Consider the following 25,810-nt stretch of genomic DNA (forward strand, 5'->3'; position numbering starts at 1 on the left):
GGGGAGGTGAGTGCAGTTAACTGATGGTCTTTTCTTCCTTCCTACATGGCGGTGCCTGTGTACCCACCTCTTTTTCTTCCCTACGAGATGATTGCGTATCTCGTGGGGAACACGGGACCAAATCCAGCCATTGATCTTCACCCCAGCCCCACTTAAGACTTCTGAGTGCTCTGATTTAACATCTCTGCCTTTTTATTTATTTTTTCTTCCTGCTTGGGAGCTGTGATGGTCCCCAAGTCCTCAGACTGGAGGAGCAGAGCCATGGTGATGTGTTAGGATGGTGGGGTGTGCCATACACCGTTCACACTTCACACGTTTGTGAATATTTCCTTAGAATGTCTGAGCAAAATAGGCCCTGCTACTGCCTCTGTCGTAGACCAAAAATGAAGTTCATCGAGGTTGTGGGATTTGTCCAGGGTCACCCAGACAGCAAGTGACCAGAGCTGCGGGGCCCAGATTGCAGCGACTGCACTATTAGTGCTCAGCGATGCAGGAGATGCAGGCAGTGCAGGAGATGCAGGCGGTGCAGGAGATGCAGGAGATGCAGGAGATGCAGGAGATGCAGGACCCCAAGGCCCTGGGCTGTGGTACAGGTGGTGGGCAGGAGAGGCTCCATGCTGCTAAGAGCTGTCTGTGGTGAGGCTGACTGGGAAAAGGAAGGCCAAACATCTTCACTGGGAAAAAATATAAATAAAAGAGGCAAGCAGGTCCCCAAGCTGCTGTGGGACTGGGTGAGTTCTTATCTTGCAAACATCCCTCCCGGTCTCTGGAAAGCAGGTCTGTGGGGAAGACAACACAGCTATGGGTTTGGTTTTTTGTTGTTGTTGTTGTTGTTGGTTTTTTTTTGTTGTTGTTGTTTTTGTTTTTAATAGTGTGCTTTGTGCCTTACCTGCATGTTCTGTGTGGCACAAATTGGATGTCATAAAACATAATGGAAAGAGTAGGAGGAGCCAGCGAGTGACAGATGCGTGCCCATGCAGAGTGAGCTGCCTCCAGCCTTCCCCTGCGGTCTTTACTGAGGGTCCCCTCATCCCACACACACTGTGGTTTCTGTCTGTGCTGGCTGTGCACCCATTTGGCCCTGCAAAGCTCAGTCTTCGAGAAGGGTGGGGGAGGGGGAAGGAGCCTGAAGGAGTGGCTCTTCTGGCTCTGTGAATGGACGGGTATCCTGGGTACTCCTCGTGACCCCACTAAGGGCAGCACCCACACACCCACTCCCATCCCAGCTGGCCAGGGGCTCTCCAGGCATGAAGCTGGGCGACAGGTGGCTGGTAAGGCTCGCTGAGCAATGGACAAGCTGGTCTTCAGACTCCTACCCCCACCCCACTCTGAGTAAGCACTGACCCAGACGTCCACACTGCTCCTTCCTTGGGTCCCTCCCAGTCACTGCTCTGATGTCTTCCTTCTGCAGAAGACCTTCTTCCCTGGCCACCTTGTCTAAAGCCACAGTCTGGGCTGGGGAGATGGCTTGGTTGGTGTCTTAGGGTTTACTGCTGTGAACAGGCACCATGACCAAGACAACTCTCATAAGGACAACATTTAATTGGGGCTGGCTTACAGGTTCAGAGGTTCAGTCCATTATCATCAAAGTGGGAATATGGCAGCATCCAGGCAGGCCTGGTGCAGGAGGAGCTGAGAGTTCTACATCTTCATCTGAAGGCTGTGAGTGGAAGACTCACTTCCAGGCAGCTCGGATGAGGGTCTTACAGCCCACACCCACAGTGATACACCTACTCCAACAAGGCCACACCCCCTAATAGTGCCACTCCCTTGACCAAGCATACACAAACCATCACAGTTGGTAAAGTACTTATGATCCACACTGCATAAGGACCTGAATTTGATCCCAGGACCTACATAAAAACCAAACAGGGTAGTACATGTCCGTTATCCTGGGAAGGCAGAGGCAGGGAGCTCCCTGGGGGTTTCTGGCCGCTCTATGTATCCTAGGCAGTGAGCTCCAGGTTCATCGAGAGACCCTGTCTCAAAGCTCTACTGAGGAAGACACCCAGTGTCAACCTCAGGCCCACAGTCACTGTGTGTGTGTGTGTGTGTGTGTGTGTGTGTACACATGTGCGTGTGCATGTGTGATCACCTCCGCGTTGCTCTCAGTTTCCCCATAACCCATTGTTCACTCACTGGCCTGATATGGCAGAAGCTTCCTCAATGGCTCGTTCTCTGTCCCTTGTGTACTAGAGACGGATTCTTTCATTCACTGCTCTCTCTGAGCCATCCATAACTCCTGGAAGCCTGCCTGGGGCTGTCAGTGCCATGATCGCAGTGACCCGAGTGAATCTAACATGGCGTAGCAGCAGCTGGGGGCCCTCGAGGGCCGTGGGCAGGAGGCTGACATGTGGCATGCCGGTGATGCAGGAGCTGGCCACTCTGTAGCCGCCTGCTGTCCTGAGCTCTTCTTCTGGCTTACATCAGCAGCCTTATCACCAATGTGTGCTTTGAACGAAGCGGCTTTGAGGGTGGGCTCGTGGCTCCGTTGGGAGAAAGCTCCCCAGCATGGATGAAACCCTGCACGCCATACCCAGCGCTATACAAACAGGGCAGGCAGAGTGGGGCAGTGCCTGTAATCCAGCTCATGGGATGTGGACATAGGAGGCGTAGGAATTCAAGGCCATCCTTGGCTATTTATCACATGTGAGGTCAACCTAAGCTCCATGAGACCTTATCTCAAGAAAAAAAAAAAAAAAAAAGAGTGAAGCTGACTTAGTAGCACACGTCCTAGAAACCAAACACCCGCCTGCCATGCCTGTTCCTAGGCTGAGCCTATGACTTGAGACTCCCAACCTGTTTCCTCTTAGAGCTAAAGCCTCCCCCTGAACCCACTAAACTCCAGAGCTCCTACTTCTCCCTAGCAAGGACCTCTGTGATGCCATCAGCCACCTGGGCAATCCATTAGGAGCACACCCTCAAAGTCCCTCTCGCCATAGGAGGTGACGTGTTCAGACACGGACATCCCTGAGTGGGACATCTCTGACAGCTCACAATGACGGGATCTTCCTGAAACACCCTTCACATGGGTCCCTCCCATAAACAAACCGAAACATAGCAGATGCTTATTCTGGAGCCCCAATCTCTGATTTGCCACTGCCGGCCGTGGGTCAGGCATGGTTCTGGGCTCCATGGAGACAACTGTGGACTTCCAACTTCCCAGGCTCCCCTTCACCACAAGGGTAGAGTTTACCATGGCTTCCATTTTATAGAGGGGAAAACCAAGGCCTGAAGTTGCCAAGCAACTGCCTGAAAAGCGTATAACAAACCCTCCCCCTCAGCCACAATGCTCACAGCCCTCCTCACTCAGCGCCGGTACTCAGAGCCCTGGAACCCTGCCCTGGATCTTTCTGGAAAACTTGGACGCGGTTCCTAAGCAGGGGTATCTTCTTCTCATGACGGCCATCCGGGGACGACGTGAAAATTTGGCTTTGATCAAATTAGGCCCGTGTTGTGGCGTAACTTTCTCCATTCACTGCAAAGCTAATAAACTAATAAATTAGACAAATGAAAATATCCCTGGCCGGGGCCACACACTAAAGCATCGCCGTAATTGCTTTCACCGGCCAGGGCCAATTTCTCAAATTTCGAATTGGCCAACTTTCCCCCAGCTCACCGTGTCCCTAATAAGGCATAGCTCACTCTATAAACATTCAATTGACTTACTTATTTTAAATACAATAGATCTGAAAAGTACCCCATGAACCCACGCTGGTGCATTTGCTTCCTTGGGAGGGAAGTCCATCCAGCGTTTGCAAAACCAAAGATCTCCAGTGTGGGTCGACCCAGCCCAGTGCGGTTGTTCCTTCCTAGCCAGAGTGCACTGTCTGAGGATCTTGTGGGCTGTCCACACAGATAAAGATGGCACAAATGTTGGGTGGGACTTGTCCCTGAAGCTGTGTGGGGGCCCTGTGCTGTGACTTCCATGGGTGTCCATTTAAGGAACCATGCACCAATCCTTCTCAGATGAGCCACACTTTGCAAGAGAGAAGAGTGGACCAGACCAAACGACTTGCCTAGGGGCTGCACAGAGCATGAGGCACGGATAGGATTCAGTTTCCACAACTGGTGCACCTTGTCTCTTACGCTGTCCGCGTGAATGACTGACATTTCCATTCTGGCAAACAACGGGGGGACCCTGACTGCTAGGAGATCCACTCCTTGAGTTTATGGGAGCCTCGTGGATAAAATGGACAAGCAGAACTGTGTCTGTGCTCAGGGGCAAGTGCATGGTGAAGATAACTAAGACTCCCGGAGTCTGCAGTGGCCATCTTGGCTCTCCTGGAGGAGATGACGGGGAGGGGGGGGCAGTTGGGGGGGTTGGTGTGAATGAGTGAGCTGAGGCTGGATACAGAAACAAAAAAACCCCAGCCTTCCAGATATAGTGCATGGCAGAGGTGTAGGCTGAGCAGGTGTCCAGGATCCCCATCTGCTGGGAAGTGGGGATCCCAGCCACAGGCAGAATTCTCTCCCACCTACAACCAGGGTGTCACTGGTCACCATGTGGAGACCTGGGAGGTGTCATCTGAGAGTCCTCTTATCTTGGGATCTCTGTCCTCATGGCCCTTCCTTCCTAAGCTTTGCCTGACCGTCCAGCCGCCGAGGGCTTCCTCTGGGCAAGCCTGCCATGCCCATCACACTGGTGATTTAACGTGTGTTTAGGTGCCTCCTTAAATCCCCACCTGCAACACTAGCAAGCAAACTCTACTGGGACAGGGAGCATGGCATCACTGTCACTGCTGTCCCGGCAATTACCCTGGGAACCATGAAGTGACACGTGTAAACTAAGAATATCACATGGAGGGAAGAAGCTGGATGGATGGACAGACAAAAAGATGGGTGGGTAGATAGATGTAGGGATAGTCGCTTGGAGATGAATGGATGGATGGATGAGTGAATGGGTGGATGGATGGATGGATGGATGGATGGATGGATGGATGATGGATGGATGGATGGACAGACCAATGAATGGGTAGGTGGAGAGATGAATGATGAATGGATGGGTGGATTGGTAGATGGATGGATGGTGGATGGATGGATGGTGGATGGATGGATGGATGGATGGGTGGATGGACAGACCAATGAATGGGTAGGTGGGTGGATGGATGATGGGTAGATGGGTGGATAGATGGATGATGAATGAGTGGATGATGGGTGGATGGATTGATGGATGGATGGATGGATGGATGGGTGGGTGGATGGACAGACCGATGAATGGGTAGGTGGGTGGATGGATGATGAATGGATGGGTGGATTGGTGGATGGATGGATGATGGATGAATGGGTGGATGGGTGGATGGATGGATGATGGATGGATGGGTGGATGGGTGGATGGATGGATGATGGATGGGTGGACAGATGGATAGGTAGATGGATGGGTGGATGGGTGAATGGATGGATGGACAGACCAATGAATGGGTAGGTGGGTGGATGGATGAATGGATGATGGATGGATGGGTGGATGGATGGGTGGATGGGTGGGTGGATGGATAAACAGATGGCTACACTAGATGCTAAAACCCCAAGCAGAAACATCATCCCAAGGCTGGCATAGCAAAGTCACTCCCTGTTGGTGAGGTTGGAACCAGAGCCCAAGCATGCTCTAACTCGGGGTTTCAGCTTCTCTCCTGCCCACTTTCTGGAAAGCAGAGCCCATGATGGGAAACCAGGACCCAAAGCCAACCCCAAACCTGAGGCATGACAGAGGCCAATTGGGGTTGTCAGCCATGCCAGTCACCGGGTCTGGGCACTGCCAGGCAAGATGCCAACCAGCAAGGCCAGGCCCTGGAGAGGTTGGCCCTGTCAAAGCAGAGCTGCCCCCTGACCTCTCCTTCCTGGCATGGGCCTGGCCAGCCCCATGACCTCCAGCATTAGCTCCAGGGCTGAAGACTGGGGGAGGAATATCTCCTTTCGACAGGGACAATCACCCTAAACTTTCCAGAAGCCATAGCTACCCTGGCCCTGCTCAGAGCCGCAGAGGGTGTTTCTCCTGCACAACCCTTCCATCTCCCAGCACAGGCTGGGTCAATTGTCTCCATCACAGAGCAGCCCCTGGCCCTCTCTCTACAGTCAGGTTCCTGAGGTCACTGCTGTCCCTGGTTCTCATCCACAGTCCCTCTCAGGGTTGCTGGGAAAAGCCCGGTTTCATTTGCTTCATGTTTGGGGGAGGCAATCATTCTTCAGGTGTGCTATGGAATACGCAACGTGTACCTCAGTTTCCCCAACTGCCAACTCACCCTAAGCTCTCTCTGGAGCTACACAGAATGTATGGCACCATTCCCTGTGCCCACCCCAGCTCTAGGTAGGGGCTAAAGTCAAGTAGCTTGTAGGCTGTCCTTAAAGGACAGGGACCGCCCCTTATACAGGGCTGATTGGCATCTCTTTCCACCAATCTCTGGGGATTTTGCATCCAGGTAGGAATTAACCATCCCACAAATCAAGCTCTCGGAACCCATACAGTCTCAAGTAAGCTATGGCTAGCGTTGTTCATGCCAGTTCCTCCAGGGTCTGCATCTGGTCTACTGCAGGGTCTATGACTAGGGAAAGAACTTTCTAGTCTTTCTCGTACTGTTTTCTCCTGTGCAGCTGGCAGCAGAGAGCCTAACTTTACAAATTAAGTTGAACCGGCTGTCCATGGTCACAACGCCCCCTAGTGGTAGAGCAGGGGTTCAGGAATGATCACAGCGCCCTCTAGTGGTGGGGCTCAGCTTTCACCAATTTGCTGAATTCCAGAGCAGGTACAAAGGCCATCGGTTTCAATCCTGTTCTGGAAACTGCTAAGCTCTCAGAACCTGGATCACCAGAGAACCAGGCCTCAGACATCTAAAACTGTCTGAAATGTAGCCAACCTTGGAAAGTATATGCCAACAGCAGCATCTGCCTGAGTTCCCGCCGGGCATCAGCGTCCCAGGACCTCACTGCCCTTCACCCATCTGGCCTCCCAGCATAAGTCCACACCCTCCCCAGGCCTCTCAAGGACCCCCAGGCAGAACCAGTAGCTGGAAAAAACATGAACCCTAACATAGGCATGGAGCGAGAAGATGCCGCTTGCCCGTGTTGGCCCTGGGCAGTGGCTCTCCATAACACGAATCCACCTGTTATTTTGCTTAATGTTGTCAGCATCACTTAGGGAAGGTACCATGATGGCACCAGTTTTCAGATGGGGAAACAGAGGCACTGAGTGATAGAGAAACTTTCTCCAAGTCAGAACGTGGAGGAATAAGGTTCAAAGCCGGGCCGCTCTTCCAATGTGCATATTCTTAGTCTCCATAGTATTCTCTCCGGTTCTGGTCCTTGGGTCTGGATACTGCACAGCAGGTGTAACCTTGGCAACAAAAGCTTCACTTCATGCTGGTAGTGCGAGTGTTGAATAAACCGTTCAGTGCTGCAGAATAGTGGGCTGCACAGCACCCTGGTGTTGGCTTTTTGTTGGGTCAGCTGGGATGCAAATGGTGTTGCCATAGAATGAGGGGAAGATCCAGTCAGGCCTTCCTCCCAAGCTCCCCTCAGCTCCCTGTTCTCACCTCCCCAGCACTGCCACAGAGCACATTTCCCATTCTGGCGCTCAACAGACCACAGATGCCGGGGGCTTCAGATGAATGTCGTGTCCATTAGCACACACCAGCCTGCTGGCTGCTGCTCACCTCCGCAGGCTTGTCTCCACTGGTGGGGTGGGCCTATGTATGTGTGTGCACATATGTGTGCATGTGTGTGTGCATGTGTGAGAGTATGCTTGGTCAAGTGAGACTGTTTCTGTCTTGGCTTTGGGGATAATCCAAGTGGTCCCCCTAATACTGTGAGCCCACTGGGACACAGTGGGAGCGTAGGTGGATGCTCTCAGTTCTGCTGGGGGTGGGGGTGCCCACCTTAGCACCCAACCACCCTGGTCCTGCCTCTCTTGCCCTTTCGGAAGCTCCTGTGAGTCCCTCCCTCACCGGCCTGGAACTTGAAGGTCAGTCTACGAGTTCCGTGTGACGCACATTGATTATTTCTGTTTAATTGAATCAATAACAAACTGTGGAAGATGGAGCGATTTCGCCTGGAAATCTGTATGTGTTGGGTTTCCGTGAGGAGGCTAAGCATGGAGCTTTTGCTTTAGTCATTATTTCCAAATTATAGTCATCAAACACATAAATAGGGGCTTTGAATCAAATACTGGCCTCTTCGTTCCTCACGGTCCACAGCACTGTACCATAGAATGAGTTTGAGAATATATCGGAAGGAAGGAAGGGAGGAAGGAAGGAAGGAAGGAAGGAGAGAGGAAGGGAGGGAGGGAGGGAGGAAAGAAAAAAGAAGGAAGAAAGAAGGAAGGAGGGAGGGAGGGACGGGGAGAAAGAGAGGGACAAAGGCAGGGAGGGAGAGAGGGAAGAAGAGAGAGCGATGGAGGGAAAAAAGGAAGGAAGAGAGGGAGAGAGGGATGGAGGGTGGGAAGAAGAGAGGGAGGATGAGAGGGAGGGAAGGAGGAAGAAAGGAAGGAAGGAGGGAGGGAACAACAGAGGGAAGGAAAGAAAATGGGAATTTAAACCAGGAAAAAATGTTCTCTCTCTGCATGTCAGGGCTCCCAGGTGTCAGGGATTCAAGTCACTTCTCTCTTGGTATCGCCATTTTTTAAGGTCTCCTCAAAGTTCAAAGAGGTTGCCCTAGCTACAGCCATTATAGCTATACTCCCGTGTGTCAGTGAGCTTTCCTTGTGTCCAAATACTGAGATCAACAACTTAGAGGCGGAGAATTTTTTTTTTTGGGGGGGGGGGGGGGGCGGGGTGGCTGTCAGTCTGTGGTTACCTGGCTCTGTCCCGGGAGCCTGTGGTGGGGATGAACATGGGACATGTGTGGTGAAGTAAACTTCCTGTCACCAGGAAGTAACAGTCGAGCAGGAGGAGGCAAGACAAGGTCTCAATCTCCCCCCAAGAACACAAGGTGACCTCCCTGTCCTCTTTCCCAATAGGGTTCTACCAGCTACCATTGGCCCTTCAGTCCTGGAGTCTTAGTCCATTAGTGTTGGCAGGGATGGGGTTCTGGAAGTCCTACCTGAACTTCTCTCCTCAATCACATGGCTGCATCGCTGCAAGGAAGCCTGGGAAATGTAGTCTTCATTTCAGCTAGCCTGTATCCATAGTAACTGTGGACTGAGTCGTCCTCTGAAGCCTCTGGGACCATGATTGTTGTGAGTTTAGAAATTTTTCAGATTCTGGAATATTTGCACAAGTATTAATGAGCTATCTTGGGGATGGGCCTCAAGTCTAAGCATGTAATTTGTGTTTCGCAGGCTCCCAACATACACAGCTTGAAGGCAAGTATATGCTGTATTTTTTTTTTCTTAAACAATTTTGTTCACGGAGCAATGCTTTCGTGGTTGAATTTTCCACAGTGGCGTTCTGAGCATGCTCAGAAAGCTCCAGACTTCAGAATCTCTCAGACCCCAGAGTCCCATGTTTGGGATGCTCAGGCCGTGCAGCCATGAAGAGGAGACATGCCGAATCAGGCAGATACCTCCTCCAGGGTGAACTCATAGGCGTGAGACCCCGGCTCTGCCCTGGCCTCTCCGCATCCATCATGTCTGTGAATTCACATAGTGTTCATCTCATAAAGTTGTTCTGAGGACTCACAAGGACAGGAGGGACAAGCGTGTGGCTAGCAAATCATCTGAAGTTTCATGTGAGCTCAGGACTGCCACTTCCATCCATGCATCCCTCCAGATGTCACCTGACCACCCCTCAGGTCAGGCATCTCTTTTCTATTCTCCTTCCTGAACACGAGGAAAACCAACATGGAGGCCTCGCCTTACTCCCAGAACACTCTACCCTTGCCCAGTCTGTATTTTCTATAAAATGTGCATATGATCATACGATCACGATCTGACATGATGCTGTGTGTATGTGCATGTGTCCACGCAGATGTGTGTGCACGTGTGTGGAGGTCAAGGACAACTCCAGGTGCCGTTCAGACACCATCATCCGTGTTTTGATATAGTCTCTCATTTACTTGAAACTTGCTAATTGGGCTGGGCTGGCTGGTTAGTGAACCCCATTGAATCTCCTGTCTCTTATCCTCACCCCACCTCCATCACTGGGATTACAAGCTACTCCTGGCTTTCTTACATGAGTCCTGGGGATTGAACTCGGGTCCTCATGCTTGCAAGGCAAGCACTCTACTGACTGAGCCGTCTCCTCCAGCCACTGGTTTATGGGTTCAAAGCTTACTTTACACGTGTGTGTCTGTCACATGCAGCTAGACTGTGGGCTCCGGTGGACAGTGGTTGTTTGTGTTGTGTTGGGTTTGGATTTTGAGACAGGCTTTCACTGTCTAGTCCCTAGCCAGCCTTGAATTTGTTCTGCAAACAAGGCTAGCCTCAAACTTGCAGCGATCCTCCTGCTTCTGACTCCCCAGCGCTGGAATTATAGATACGCATCATCTTGTCTGGCTAGAGAGTAGATTTTGTTTGTTTGTTTTGTTTTTACTCTGATCTGCCTTACTCATGGCTGTATTTCCAGGATGTAAGGCGGGCTAGCACATAGTAGGTGCTCAGAAAAAGAATGCTGACAGAGTAAGAAATGAATGGTGGCATGTTCTCCCTCCTCCAGCACCCAGCACTGCTGGACTCCTTGTCAGAGACAGACTAAGAAGCCAACAACCTTTCAGCTTCCGGCTCCCCATGGCAGAGAGCCCAGCACTGAGCACACTAAGATAAATACCTATTACCGTGGATGGGATCTCAGTGCCAGCCAGAGTCCAGGCATTTTAATTTTGTTTTGACAAAGAGGCTGATGGGAGAGGTTAGCGAGGCCCCCTGTCTCCCATCTGCTGCGGCCCTGGGTGCCCCAGGCTGCCCTTCTCTGCCTTTGGCAGCGTGGAGCTCAGGACCGTGAAATGTAATTGGCCTGCCCTACTTTTTAACAGAATGCAGACTGAAGGATTGGGTTTTTGGTGGGCTGACCCGTTTAAGAGCCTTAAGAGGGAGCTGGGAGTTTCAATTTTTCCACTGCCAAAGCCTGGCTGTTTTTAGGTTGGCTTTGATGAAGCAGCAGGAATCGGGTTCGGCCTGGGGTCACCCATCAGCTGACCTCATAGGGAAAGACCTCCCGTGGGGCTCCAGGCCCAGCTGTTGCGGAGCAGGGAGAGTTAAGGTTTGCTTTACTGATCCGAGTAATTGGGCCTGTATAGATGGAATCCTTCTCACCCATCCATCCCAAAGCAGAGATCCCCCACCCCGACTACAGGATGTGCTGTGAACTGAGTTTTCCAGACCCAGCTCCTGCCCCAGCTGTTAGGGAAGGGACCCCTGAGTAAGTGCTTGGCCTCTCAGGGTCTCTGTTCCCAGTCAGTTCAACCTGCTCATCTGCTCATCGTTCTCTTCTGGCTGAACTGTGCCTGGCTGACCCCCCAGCCCCACCCCCGGGAGGGTGGTCAGTGTACCAACTGCTAGGCTGTGGGCTGACCCCTGGGTTGTCCGAGGCTCTGAGGTCATAGCATGACAACCATCTCCCTGCAGGAGACAACTTCAGGCAATTGAGTTGATCAACAGCCACACAGTAGGGTCCAGCCAGGTCTGCCCAGCCCCACCCAGGAGCCCCACTCTGAAGTATGCTGCTCTGGCGTCCTGCGTCTTTACCAGGTGTCAGGCCCCTTCACTTTGAGACTATCTTCTGATCCCTTGTCCAGCTGTGCTGAGCAGAATGGTCTGCGGGGGCTTTCATCCCATATCAGAGGAGTTTGTGTGATGATGTTTTGTTTTGTTTTGTTTTGTTTTGTTTTGTTTTGTTTTGTTGTTTTTTGAGTTTGCTTCCAGGGAAAATAAAATAAAACGTGCTGTCTACAGTGACCAGAAGGCAGGGCCAGGCTGTGCATCAGGCCCAGGCTTTCATGGCTGGCCCCAGGTTGGCCTAGAACCACAAAATCTCCTCTTTGTGACCTCTGCTCCTTCTGCTTGCCTTTGTGACCCTCGAGTCACTGGCATAGTACCGTTCCCTGGTAGAAACTCTCTGGGCCTCTTTTTTCTCTGCTGGTGGCTGTCATCACATTGGGGATTAGGGTTCCTTGAGGAGATTGACCAACTGGGCCATAGCAGGTGTCGTCTCTGGAGCCTCTGCCAGGACACTGCCCGGCTGACTTCCCTGACTTTGAGTCAATAGTGACCACCATGACAACCAGCAGCCTGTGCCTCAGTTTCCTTTTGGAGCTGTTGGGAGGACTGAGATGGGAAAAAGGCACAAATGCTGAATAACCTGTCCCAGGACACTCACCCTTAGCCAGCCAACTCTGGGAGCTCCTTGCTCACAGAAGGTTCTAGAATCGTCCGTACAGCCATGACTGTCCTGGTGGCCAAGCTCTGGGGGAGGGTGGAAAGCATTCAGCTTTTAAAGACCTTGAGGAGAGTCTGTCATGAAGCAGGGGCTTAGGGCACAGGCACAGACACAATGCAGGCCTGTCCTCTGGAGTGCTGAGGACAGGTGACCTCATTCTGGCCTCACACATATAGATGGGCAGTTGTGTTCACTAAACAAGGTTGGAATGATAACCAGAATAGAGGTGAAAGAAGGGAGCCGGGCTGTGATAGCACACGCCTTTAATCTCAGCACTCAGGAGTCGGAGGCAGGTGGATCTCTGGGTTTGAGGGCAGCTTGGTCAACACAGAGAGCTCCAAGACAACCATTGCTACATAGAGAAACCCTGTCTTGGGAAACAAGATAAGCAAAAAGAAGAAGAGGGGGAGAAAGGAGAAGGAAGAGGAGGAGGAGAAAGAAGAAGAGGAAGAGGAGGAAGAAGAGGAGGAGGAGAAGTAGAAGGAGAAGGAGAAGAAGAGGAGGAGGAAGAGGAAGAAGAGGAAGAGGAGGAGAAGGAGAAGAGGATGAAGAAGAAGAGGAGGATGAGGGGAAGGGGAAGAAGGGGAAGAAGAGGAAAAAGAGGAGAAGGAGGAGGAGAAAGAGAAGGAGGAAGAAGGAAGAAGAGGAGGAGGAAGAGGAGAAAGAAGAGAAAGAGAAGAAAGAGAAGGAAGAAGGGGAGGAGGAAGAGGAGAAAGAGGAAGAAGAGGAGGGGGAGAGGTAGAAGAGAGGATGAGAGGCTTCCCACACTTCTCCTCCTCTGCTGACCACCAACTCTGGTCAACAGCTGTGACCTTCCTTCCGCTGCTCTGGCTGACTTGTGCAGGAATGAGGGACAGAGAATTACAAAGACAGGACCAGCAGGATTTCTAGCTCCCTTGATACCCAGCACCCTCTGTCTGATTTCTCTTTGGTCAGATGCCTAATTTCTGGTCTGTGTCTCTGCCCAGTGTCCTTTGGTGTAGAGTCCAACTGGGCCCAGGTGCATTGGGGTAGGGAAGAAAGGACAGGAGCTTTCTGGTCCCTTGGCCCCACCATATTCCTCTCCACCTCTGCCCGAAGCTGAGAGCCAGCAGGCATGAGCAGCCTGACCGTGAGGGGCTAAATGAATCCATCAGGACCTGGAGGGCGAAGTGGTTTCCATGGTAGCAGCAAGAGGCCAGGAAGGGAGATGAGGCTGGGAGCAGGATGGGGTGGGTCTGAATGAGAGAGGCAGTGGACAGAAAATCAGGGTAGCATCTACAGAAGAGGTGGAGAGTGGACAGGGAAGGTGAAGGTTCAGGTACCAGGCTGTAAGTGTCAGCCTACAGGACAAGAAGGATCAAGATAGGTAACAGGCCAGAGCAGAGAGTCCTCTACATGGTCCCAGTCTGTCATCTCACAGGGTCCCTCCTTCACTTGGCATCCCCAGGCTGGATTTTCTTGGACAAAATAAAATGGCAGGTTGCCAAGGGGAAGCAGGTGCCGGCCAAGCTGCCCGCTGGTAAATCACTGCCTGTGTCTGTGGAGAAGCCCTCAGGTGGAAAGGGGGGTGTCTTCCAGGTACACCTCACCCCCAAGAGCTCCACACTCAGGGTTCAGGACAATGGAGTCACTGTATCTATGAGACAGAACCCAAGGTTCAAAGAGCAGCGGGTGTACCGTTCCACCCAGCTTCCTGCTGTCCACTTCACACAGCCCTTCTCGAGAGAGACTGAGACAGGAGCTCCTTGGGTACTTCTCACACAGCACAGGGAGGGGCGGGCCGGAGAGACATTGGATACCTCAAACTCTTGATAGAAGGGCTTAATGGTCCAGGGCAGATGATAGTCTAACCTATCTTTGGCAGGTGAAGGTCCTCAAAAGGTCCCCGGACAGGACAGGGGAAGGAGAGCCTAGTGGACATCCTCTCTACACACCACTGCCCTCCTGTTCTTCTCCATCACCCCATCCTGTCCCCTACCTGGACAGCCTGTATGTGACAAGATGCCTTCAATGCCTTCAGTGTTCAGTACCCACAGAGTGCTAGAAACCCTTTTCAGGTTCAGAGGGATGAAAATTACACTGTTGGCTTTTAAAGGTCCTGGGAAAGGAGCTTGTACCACCTCTGCCAGGAAAGGAAAGGAAAGAGGAAGAGATAGCAAAATGGTACCCAGGCCCCCACGGGGATAGGCTTTTATGAAACCTGAACACCTGCCTGCCTTTGCTCCTGCCCACTTGACCCTAATCAGACCATCAATCCCTAGGTCCCCAGCAGGAGCAGCCCAGGTCCCAGGACAACCCACCACAAGCACCTGGGGCTAGACCCAACATGTGCCCATCCAGGTGCCATGTTAGGGTATAACCGCTATATTCCTGAATGCCCTGGCTGGTCTGACCTCGGGGGTAGCCACTGCTCACGCAGACTCTGCTCTATTGTTCTTGTCTGTCCAAAGATCAGATCGGACACATAGGAAAGCAGTAGCCTCCGTCTGCTCCCAGAGGCCGCATTAACTAAACTGATTATGGCAGAAAGTCTTCTGCGCAAGTCATTGCCTGTCTCCAAGGCCCGCTCACGAACAAAAGGTATTTGTGATACCGTCTATCAAGCCCACCCAATTCCCCTAAACACCTGTTAGTGCCTTTAAGACCGACTGTGTCCCCTGCCCCCTGGCCCCCATGAAAAAGCCACATAGTGGCTGACCCTCCTCCAATCATTAGTCTTTCACCTTCCATGATGTTCCCAAGAGTCAGCAAGTTTTTTTCTATTTCCTTACTTGTGGGTGTGTGCTTGTATTCGTGTGTGTGTGTGTGTGTGTGTGTGTGTGTGTGTGTGTGTGTGATATTAGCTTTCTGACAGGCCCCGTGGTTGAGGGGACCCCTGAAGGGCTGTGACATCTGTCATTTAATTCTGTCCATTGGCACCTGCTATGATCCAAAACATATTCAAGTTCTACCTTCCAGTTTTGGGGGTTGGAGAAGGCCATAGACAGGAACAACCTGGCCTGTTTTGTGGGCAGATCTCAACAGGAGAGTCCCAGATCACAGAAAGAGCCAAGAACAGGAGACTCCGGGTTTGTTCTCTGGCCAGGGGCATCCTCAGCATTCCCACCCCACCCCATCCAGAGCCCGTGAGATGCCTTGGCCCACCTGGGAGTCTGGCAGGCTCCCAGGGGGATTCCTGTGCTTGCCTAAGGTTGAGCCATGTATCCATCACTCACCCGGGTCTCCCACTGAGGAGCCCATCCCCAGCCAAGTTGTCAGCATCCTCTCCTCTTGTCCTCAGATACCTCCCCGGGGCCTACCTCTCCCAGCAGGTAACTAGTCTGTCTTCCAGGCCTAGGACCTTGAGAGGGACAGTGAGGTTGCCTCCGAGAGGAAGGTAAGAGGCCAAGAAGACAGCTGCAGACAGGCAACAGCTGGGGCACATCTGGACCACTGGTCCATATTTAAGCCATTCCAACTGCACAGGCACAAACAGGAGATGCAGGTCGGGGACCGCACCTTAGCTCTCTCTTTCCTACAAGGAGAAAGCAGTTCTTATTAGCAAATACCCAACAGCATCCAAGGCTGCCAGAGACTTTACAACCATTTTTATTAGCTCTACCCAGGCTGAGCAGGTGTCAGCATCAGAGGGCATGACCCTGAACTGAGAGGGAAACAAGTGTTTGACAGAGACATGGGGTGGGGGTGGGGGTGGAGGTGGGGGGCTGCAGGGAGGCAGAGCAACGGAGGCAGCCTGGTGGCTCCAAGAGCCGGACAAACTTCATGGCCTCACACTTGGTCTCTTTCCAGCAGGGGTGAGGGGCAGCTGAGCCCGGCAGGCTCTCGGCTCATAAGATTGCAGGGGGTGTGTTTAACCTACTTGCAAGAAAGAACTCTTTCCAGCCCCTCAGAGGCCTGGTTTCCATGCAAACAATGCTGTCCAAATGAAAAGGTACTCTCATCTCTTCATTAAAGTGCGGCCTCAGAGGACCCATTGCTACCTGAATCCGCACTCCTAGCCTGCAACGAGGTGCCTCGTGTGTATAAATGAAGACGTTTGAATTACAAAATGCCTTTTAAATAGAGTGCATTATACAAGTTTGGTCCTGAAGAGTCTCCTCGTTTGATTGCTGGGTTTTGGCATGAGACGTGAGGCCGCTCGCCATTTTCTTCCCTCCATCTGTTCCCTCCTTCCTCCTTTTTGGGCCTGAGCCAGATCTGAGCTTGCAGCTAGACTGGACTTGATCCTTACAAGAATGGAAGCCTGGAGTAGGTTGTAAGTGTGGAGAAGGATGGATTGCATCTTCGTGGTCATGAGATCAGCATGGCACAGAATGCAGGATGGGCATTCTGTGGGTAGGGGGCGGTGGGAAGAGAGGAGAACAGAACAGAGATGTCCTATTTGAAGGAGAGCCTCATGATGGAGGGAAGGAAGGAGTCTGTCCTTGAACATACCCTACCAGTGCAAGGAATGGAGAAGAGGGAGCCAGAGGAACTGGCTTGCAGCTCAGAGACAAACCCAGAGCTTCCTACCACTCTCCCAACCTGTTTTGCCTGGTTGGTACCTCTATTGCCTGGAGCTTCAGGTCTGCGGAGTTTATACTCCACCACTGGGGCTCACCCACAGCCCAGGGCTGCACTGCTGCCCGTTGGATTTAGAGTCCAGGTGTAAAGCTCACTGCCAGTGAGTTCCTTACTGGGGAAGCAGATTGTCCAGGCCAGGCAGTGCAGGAGACACATGTCTAGGAGGCTGGCTCAGCAGGTAAAGGCAAGATGGTGCCCATCACGTGGACACACCCCCACGTACGCATGTGTTTGTCTGCCCTCAATCCCTGAGGAAAGAGAAATGACTCCACAAAGTTGAGCATGTATTGACTCCTCCGATAGATGCTACAAATCACACGCCCATACACCACACACGTGGACACTCACTCACACCCAAAATAACGCACTTTAAAAATAATTAAACCTGAGAGAATCAGGAAGGTGACTTGCCAGGTAAAGGTACTTGCTGCCGAGCTGGACAACCCGAGTCTAACTCCTAGAACTGCTTGTGGTGAAAGGAAACTGATCCCCACTACTTGTCATCTGACCTCTACACATGTGTCATGCCATGTGCATGTTCGTGCACACCCGTGCACATACAAATAAATAAATACATGGGATGAAAAATTTAAATACAAAAATAAAAAAGCAAAAAAGCCACCGAGGTGCTGGAGGATGTACTTATCAGATCCCTTTAGAGCAGTGGTTCTTAACCTGTGGGTCGAGACCCCTTTGGGGATTGAGCAACCCATTAGCAGGGGCTGGCATATCAGATCTCCTTCTCATCAAATAGTTACATTACGATTCATAACAATAGCAAAATCACAGTTATGAAATAGCAGCAAAAATTATTTTATGGGTGGAGGTCTCCACAATGTGAAGAACTGTTTAAAAGGGTCGGAGAGTTAGGAAGGTTGAGAACCAGTGACCTAGAGGACACCCAGCTATGCCGTCCCTCCATGATCACCCAAGAGAAACAAAAGCAGATACACATAGATGTATTACAGCTGCATGGCTAATGGTGAGAGCCTGAAGCAACACACGTGCCCATCAGGGGTCAAACAGATAAAGATGTCCACATGGCGGGATGACACTCATAGCCAGATCCATGCAATGGCCCATTGTTGAGAACCACACTATCAGTGTTGGAACCCACACTGCCAAAAGCCAGGGGCTAAATTGTTAGAGCCTGCACTGCCCCAAGCTGCTCTGGTCAGTGGGTCAGGGTTCAGCAGGAAGAATGGAGACCAGACAGAATGTGATTCAATCCCGTTTATTCTTCAGTCTCTCTTCTTCTCTCCAAGTCCCTAGTTCCAAGTCCCAGGTTCCAAGTTCCTAGTTCCTAGTTCCTAGTTCTAAGTTGCTAGTCTCTTTCCCAGTCACTAGTCTTTTTCCAAGTCTCGAGTTTCAAGTACTAATTCTTTTCTTCTGTCTGCCTCTCGCCTTTTATATGTCTCACTTCTAAGTCATGCCTTTAAGTCACGCCCTTAAGTCTTGTCTCTAAATCACACCTTTAAGTCACGCCCTTAAGTCTCACACCTTTAAGTCACACACACCCAAGGAAAATCCTGGGTATCTAAAACAAGATGTTATCAGAGTGTGCTCAGCTGTTGTAGGCTGTTGTAAACAAGTCTCTTGTCAGGGTATATGGCTCAAGATGGCTGCAAGGATGATAGCTGCCTTCTGTTGGCTCCTCAGCCATGACCAGGAAGGAGGTGGTGTGGACAGAGGCCACCCACAAGTGAGTGGCAAGGTAATGATGAAGAATGGAGTTCCGTGTTAAAGAGTCTGACCCCAGCTTGTTGCTACACCAAGTTAAAAGATTTTTTTAAATATACATATGTGGGGGAGGGGAGAGACAGAGTGTCAGAGAGAGATATAGTGAGCATGTATGTGTGTGTCATGGCACGGGTATCCAGGCCAAAGAGCATCTTTCAGAGGTAGTGGAATCTCTCCTTCCACCACACTGGGGAACTTTCCTTCCTGTAGTCCTTGTCACTGTGCAGCATACTCCTGGCTAGCTGACCCACTGCTTGCCATGACCCTCCTGCCTCACCACAGGAGTGCTGGGATTCTAAATGCACTCTGCTGGATACAGCTAGCTCTTCATGTGGGTTTGGGAATCATACTCAGCAAGCCCTTTAATCCACTAAGCCATCTCTCCAGCCCAGTGGCCGAAGTTTTAAGAGGGTGGGGCCTGGTGTGTGCATGCACAGTCTTTAAGTTATTTATAGTATATCCTTAAGGGGGATGGTAAGACCTGCTTCTTCCTCACTTTGTCTTTTCTGGGCTATTCTGCTTCTCTTTGCCACCCATATTCTGTCACAGGCCCCAGAGTATCCGGGCCAAATTCCATGAGCTGAGATCTTTGAAACAATAAGTCCAAATGAACCTTACTTTTGTTTAAAGTAATTGTCTCAGGTATTTTGTTACAGCAGCAAAACTAATGCAGAAAAGCAACAAGGTTGCAGGCCCCATGAGACACAATGTATAGAGTGTAGATCCTTGGCAAGGTGTTTCCCGGGGATAGATAAGGAATCTGTGGCCATAGGGATAGATAATGAAACACTTGTTTGTTTGTTTGTTTGTTTGTTTATATGAAGTCTTTGCATGAATGCCTATATGCCAGAAGAGGGCATCAGATCCTATTATCCATGGTTGTAAGATACCATGTAGTTGCTAGGACTTGAACTCGGGACCTCCAGAAGAACAGCCAGTGCTCTTAACCACTGAGTCATCTCTCCAGCTCCAAATCTGTGGTCTTCTAAGCATCAAGGAATGGATTGCAAAAAGACCTGAAGAAGCCTCGAGGCAGCACATGGGGTCACTATGTTGATGGTGGCCATAGTTTCAACATGCTGGAACCCGTTCGACATGCCCACCGTGTAGTTCATCAACTATACTTCAAGAAAGCTTGGACAAAAGTTAAAACCAGTAAGCACTGGGGAAGAAGCTCTCAGTCAGTGAAGTACTTGCTGTGGAATTATGTGGTCCTGAGATTGAACCCGACACCTATGTAGAAAGCCAGGCATAATAGTGCCTGCTTGCTATTCCAGCAATGAGAGGCCAGAGACAGAACAATTTCTGGAGCTCACTGGCTGGTGAGCCTACCATGATTGAAGACCGTCAGCCCCATTGCAAAAGCCAGACTCAAAACACAGAGTGGCTGGCTCCCAAGGGACAATATCTAACGTTGACCTCTGGCCTCTACACATCCACATACCCACGTGCATGTGCAGCCACATGCACGTGAACACACCCCCACTCCCACATGCACACACACAAATGAACAGTAAAAAGAAAAGCAGAAGAAAGTGGGAGAGAGAGAAATGACTTGGTGGTTAAGAGCACACGCTCCTCTTCCGGAGGACCCAAGTTCGATTCCCGACACCATGTTTAGATGGCTCACAACCACCTGTATCTCTGGCTAGGGGCATCTGTTGCTTCTGGCATCCTTGGGCACCTGCCCTCCCGTGCACAGACACATGCACATAATTAAAGATAAAAAAAAATAATAATAAGGTAGCAAAATTTAAAGTGTAAAAATCCCCAGCAGAATAGCAAGGCTCTTGGGATACAGGCTACATAATGGTAAAACTAACCTAGCACAATACAAAAGCCTCAGAGGCGACAAGGTGGGATAGGCTTTTATCATGTTATTATTATTACTACTATTTTTTTAATATTTATTTATTTATGATGACCTTGTTTCTGAGGCAGGTTTATTACCGTCCAGCTCAATTCTTCTGAGAAGGAGGGCGGTGTCTATGCAGACAGGACAGACAAACACGCTCCCAGTGTCTTCATTCAAGCGTACGTCTCTGTCTAGCTCCTGGCAAGAAACTAAGCACTGAAAACAGCATGAGGCAGTGGCTTAATAATTTGTCTTAAAATTTTAATCAATTAATGGCATAGGGGAAAGTAGGGCGAGCACTGAGAGCTCGCCAGGCTCTGTTCTCTGTGAGTTTGCGCATTCCTTCATTGGGTCTCTTTAAAGGCCCATGGCTGGCTTTCCCGGTTCCCCAGCAAGGCTGGCATGGGTCTCTCATCCTTTCCCTGGTCAGGATCCTAAGTCCCCTGTCTGGAGCCAACAGGAGATGCCCTGGAGGTCCTGAGAGCTTGAAGAGAACTCAGAGAAGCACAAAGTCATTGTGTGTGTGTGTGTGTGTGTGTGTGTGTGTGTGTTTCCAGCAGAGAGGGAGCACATGGTTCTCGTAACCTGGGGAAGTGGCAGGCTCAGAATAGAAACACAGAGGGCCAGTGGAGGCTAAATCACTCAGGAGGAGCTTAGCTCAGGAAGGAATGAGGAACGAGGGCAGAACAGTGGGGTAGGGAGAGCGTCTGCCTTCTCACCTGCTGCCTCTGGCTTGAGATCACACCAGAGCACTTACCTGTTCACATCATGACCAGTGTCTTGTCTGTGTGCCTCAGTTTTCTCATCTGTGCAGTGGGAGGTCACAGCCCTACAGTAAGTTTTGGTGAATTTGGGGAATTGCTCGTCGTGAAGCCTCCACTGTGGATCTGCAAAGACCAGCACCTCTAGAGCTAAGATTTCATGTGGTATTGCCATACCCAATCATCAGATAGCAAAAGCAAGGCCCTGGGAGGTCAAACAGACTCAGCAAATACCACAAGCTAGTCAAGTTCATGAGAGACCCTGGATCTTAACAGCTTTCTGCTGATCTGAACCTCCCAGATCCTCAGGAACACTTAGCTAGTGGCCAAGAAGCTTCCAGGGAACCCCAGGGCTGGGAGGGAATGTGGGTGAATGGTGAGACACAGAGAGGAAAGAGCTGGGACTGTCTACACAGAGGGTGAACAGTCAGGGCAGCCTTCCTGGCAGAGGTGACTCGAGAGTTCTGTGCACCTCCAAGATCTATGTCACTGGACACTCCTGCTCCACCAGCCCTAAGTGGGCCCCCTGGGTGACCCCTGGCGGTCTTCCCAATATTTTGTGAGTGGTGTGACACATGAAGAAACTGAGCCTGAGAGAAGTCACATGACTTCCTAAGGGATACAAATCAGGACTAGGCCTGAGTTGGGAATCACATATTAATCCAACAGCCTGTTTTAACCTGCATGCTTTTAACCACTCCACTGCACTGCTGGGGCCAAGCTTGGTGACTAGAGACTTTCCACAGGGACAGGAAAGAGGGAGACACTCCAAGTAGAGAGTACCTGGGTATCCCCACCCCACCACAAGGTTCAACCTTGCAAGACACACAGAAGGTTTAAATGCTAGGGCACATAGTTGGTCAAGATACCAGAACATGCTATAGGCATCGATCAGGGCACACAGTAGGTCCAGAGTCCAGGACATGTAGTAGACCTGAATGCTAAGGTGTACAGTTGGTCCAAACATCAGAGCACACAGTAGGCTTATATGCTAGGGTGTACGGTAGGTCTAGATGCGGGTCGCACAGTAGGTCTAAGTCTGTGTGCAGATGTGACCCTCAGGCCCCGCACCCTGCAAAAGCCGCAGTGTCCAGCCCTTATCCTCACCTGGATGAGGCTCAGGCCAGCAGGCAAAGGCAACGTTTCTGCTTCTCCTGTTCCCAGCTTTTCAAAAACACAATTACTCGCCCTTCAGAGATGCCGTCAGTGTTGGTAAACTCCAGACACTAAACCGCATTGCTCCTATCTGCGCACGAACTCTGCAGTTATTAATAGTTTATCGATCTGATCTCAGGCCATTGCTGATGAGAGCGGCCTCCTCCCCATCCCCGCGGCCCCTGTTGCCTGTGAAGGCCTTCTACCCAGCCTGCAGATCAATGCCAGTCAGTGCTGGGGGCGGGGTGGGCTCCGGGCCACTTAATCCACTTTCCGAGGACAAGAGTGGAAGCAAGATCTCAGGGTTCGATGAAGGAGAGGAGGCGGTTAGGTCCGGATCAAAGCGGTGACCTGGCAGCTTTGGATCGGAGATGAGAACCAGACGGAGCGGAGCGTGGGACGAGGCTTCGTCCGTCCGGATTCAGATGGTAGCCGAGATAGAAGAAAGGCAGAGTGGGGTGCACGGAACGACGCTCTTATCTGGCTACTTCCCTGTGATTTAAGATTATCCAAAGTAAAAATGTTATCTTACAAAGCAGAAACAAGGTGTCTGCAGGAAGAAAGGGCCAGAACAGGGGCCTTGACTAGAAGAAGGGGAGGGGGCGGGGAGGAGGGGGGCGAGGATGCTCTGTGGGCAGATTTTGGTCTTTTTTTTTTTCCTCCCAAAAGCTGAGGCAGTTTTCAAAGGGGTTTAGGATGACGAGGACCTGGTTTGGATTCTTCATGGAAGGAACATTAAAAGGTACAGAAACCCCACTTAAATCCTGAGCTTGGCTTCAGGCAAGAATGGGGGATTGGGAATACCGTGTAAGACCCATGAAGAGGTAGACACCCAGGACCCAGCCACTCACTCCTGGGACCACGGAACAAGAGCTATCAAGCATGTTCAGAGTGAGTGATGTTGGTTAATGGCCCAGCCAGGCCAGGCACGAAACCTGGAGCCCAGCAAGGGGCACCAAGCCGAGCCGTAGGGATAGACCCAGATGGCAAGCTGTCTTCTTAAAAGCACCAAGGTGCGTGTCCACCGAGCTGTCTCTCCCACCACCTGTGAAATGTCACCCACACAACATATTGCTTATGTTACGGCTCCTTGAGCATGTCATCAAAGCCGAATGATTCCTAAACATGTCCCCAGTGCTGGGATCACATAAACACATCTGCATACACGTGCCCATTGGGCGGTAACCTGCGCGCCTCCGCCTATGTGTCAGCTGTGCCCCTTACTGTCTGGTGACATCACCCGGGAGCCTCCGGCTACACCCATCCCCCAGAGCCTGTCTCTTTACACGCCCCCTGCACCTGTCTCCCTCGAAAGTCACTTAAGCTGGTCGACTGCATAATAGACACCTGTGAGGATAGCCAAGACAAGTCACTTAAGGTGGCTGTCACTCAGCTACGATGCACAGCCAGCACATTGCTCCTCTCCATCTCTTTGATGTTACAAAAAACATCATTCCCAGGGGAGACAGGTTCCCTGCTGTTCCCACGGTCAAGGCACTTTCTTCTGGGAGGAGGTGGGGGGGTGGCATCTTCCCCTACACACACACACACCCCACACACACAAAGGGCCCTCCCTACACTTCAGTAAGGAGGACCAGATGGCAACCTCTGTGTAGTCTATGGAAATGAGTGTGTTGTTTATGCTAATGAGTGCTGGGTGCTGTGTGTGTGTGTGGGGGGGGGGGGTTGGCAGTGCTGCTGAGGAGCTGGCTCAGCTCAGTGACAACCACTTAGGAAGAGGCTGGGAGCCCAGGTGGGGGGAGTGGCTAGTGGCACCTGGTGGGAGGCGGGGCGAGGGGTGGAGAGAAACGACTTACAGGCAAAAGAAGCTGAGACAGGCTGAAACCTGAGGTTAAACTGCTTGTCACATACAAATGAAAAAGAGGCTCCGTGCACACAGATGGGGAGGAGGGATGAAGGCTTGCACGGAAGAGACCTCTCAGCTCAGAAGCCACCCAGGAAGAGCCTGGAGCTGACACTGACCTCTTCATCCCCCATGAGCTGGACCATGAACAAATATGGGCGTCTCCCCTGGTTTCCTGCCCACTTTGGGAACACGAAGATCAATTAATACCGACACAGGGTCCTTGGAAACAGGCCAACACAGGCTGGGACTTGATGAAATTTGAATTTGTCCAGCTTAGTGCCAAGCTGAAGCTCCTGCCGGCCAAAGTGCCTGGATAGCCCTTGGCAAGAATTCTCTCCTTTGGGGGCAGCACAGGATGAGGGCCACCCACGGCCTCTGGGCAGGTGTGTGCAACACTCTGGGGTGCTTATTGGAGTCCATCTTCACTGCGGGCCTGGGGTGCGTCATCTTCAATTATTTTAAATAAGAAAGTGGGTGTTCAAAGGTATGACTTCTCCAAAGTCATGGGTTCCACACAGGGTTGGGGGAGCATAATTTGAACTCATTTCCCAGAGCTCTTTGTGGCCTAGATGGCAGAAAGGGCTGCCACAATTGTGACTGTACCCTCTGGGAGAAATAATGGCATACGACGAACTCATTCTAGCGTGACCTGACCCTGTAGGCCCTGTAGAAAGATCTAGATCAGGAGTTATCAGACTATGTTTTGTTTACCCAGAGCTTGTGAGCCGAGCATGTTTTAATGATCTTAAATGGTTGGAGGAGAAAAAGAAAGGCATGAGTATGTTCTGTGACATGAATGTTCTGAGCAGAGCACAAAGCTTGACAATTACAAATAAAGTTTTATTGGAAACCCAGTGCACTGGCTGACTGACAGACTCTCTTCAACTTTTTGTGTCCTAGGAGGAAACAGTGAGAAACCTTAAGTGAGACCAGCTTTAAGACTTTTTTGGATTAGTTTTTAAATTGTGTATGTGTGAGTGTTTTGTTTGCATGTATGTATGTATGGACCCCATGTGTGTGCAGTACCTGTAGTGGCCAGAAGAGGGAGTTGGATGCCCTAGAACTGAAGTTACAGACAGCTATGAGCCACCATGTCAGTACTGGGAATCAAGCCTGGGTCCTCTGAAAGAGCAACAAGTGCTCCTAACAACTGATCCATTTCTCCCAAGCCCCAAAGTTGGTTGTCTGTCTGTCTGTCTGTCTGTCTGTCTGTCTGTCTGTCTGTCCGAATTTGCCTATGTGTATCTGGGACAGGTGTGCACATGAATGCAGTTACTCACGGAGGTCAGAGGTGTTAGATTCCCCCCCCCCCCAAAGCAGAAGTGATAGGCTGTTTTGAACCACTCAGTGTAGATGTTGAACACCAAACTCAGGACCTCTGTAAAAGTTCAGAACCATCTCTCAAACCCCAAGACCAGCCTCAAAGAGGAACAAAGCCTGAGACGTTTGCTCTTGAGCCTTTCCAATGAAAACACAAGAGGAAAGCTTGAGGGGACCCCCATATCCCAGGTCTGGAGACCTTGGAGGCAGAGCCTCCTAGCCCAGCCTCTGCTGAACATGGGTGTGTGGCATTGGTCAGCTTCCC

General features: G+C 51.1%; 1 protein-coding gene across 1 annotated transcript in view; it reads left to right on the plus strand.

The window, feature by feature from the left end:
- The window catches only part of Igsf21 (immunoglobin superfamily member 21), a 226,182-nt gene that overhangs the window by 159,371 nt on the left and 41,001 nt on the right, over positions 1-25,810 (plus strand). The gene's annotated exons all lie outside the window — the stretch shown is intronic.

The sequence above is a fragment of the Arvicanthis niloticus genome, chromosome 5 (genome assembly GCF_011762505.2).
Source record: "Arvicanthis niloticus isolate mArvNil1 chromosome 5, mArvNil1.pat.X, whole genome shotgun sequence".
Lineage (NCBI taxonomy): Eukaryota > Metazoa > Chordata > Mammalia > Rodentia > Muridae > Arvicanthis > Arvicanthis niloticus.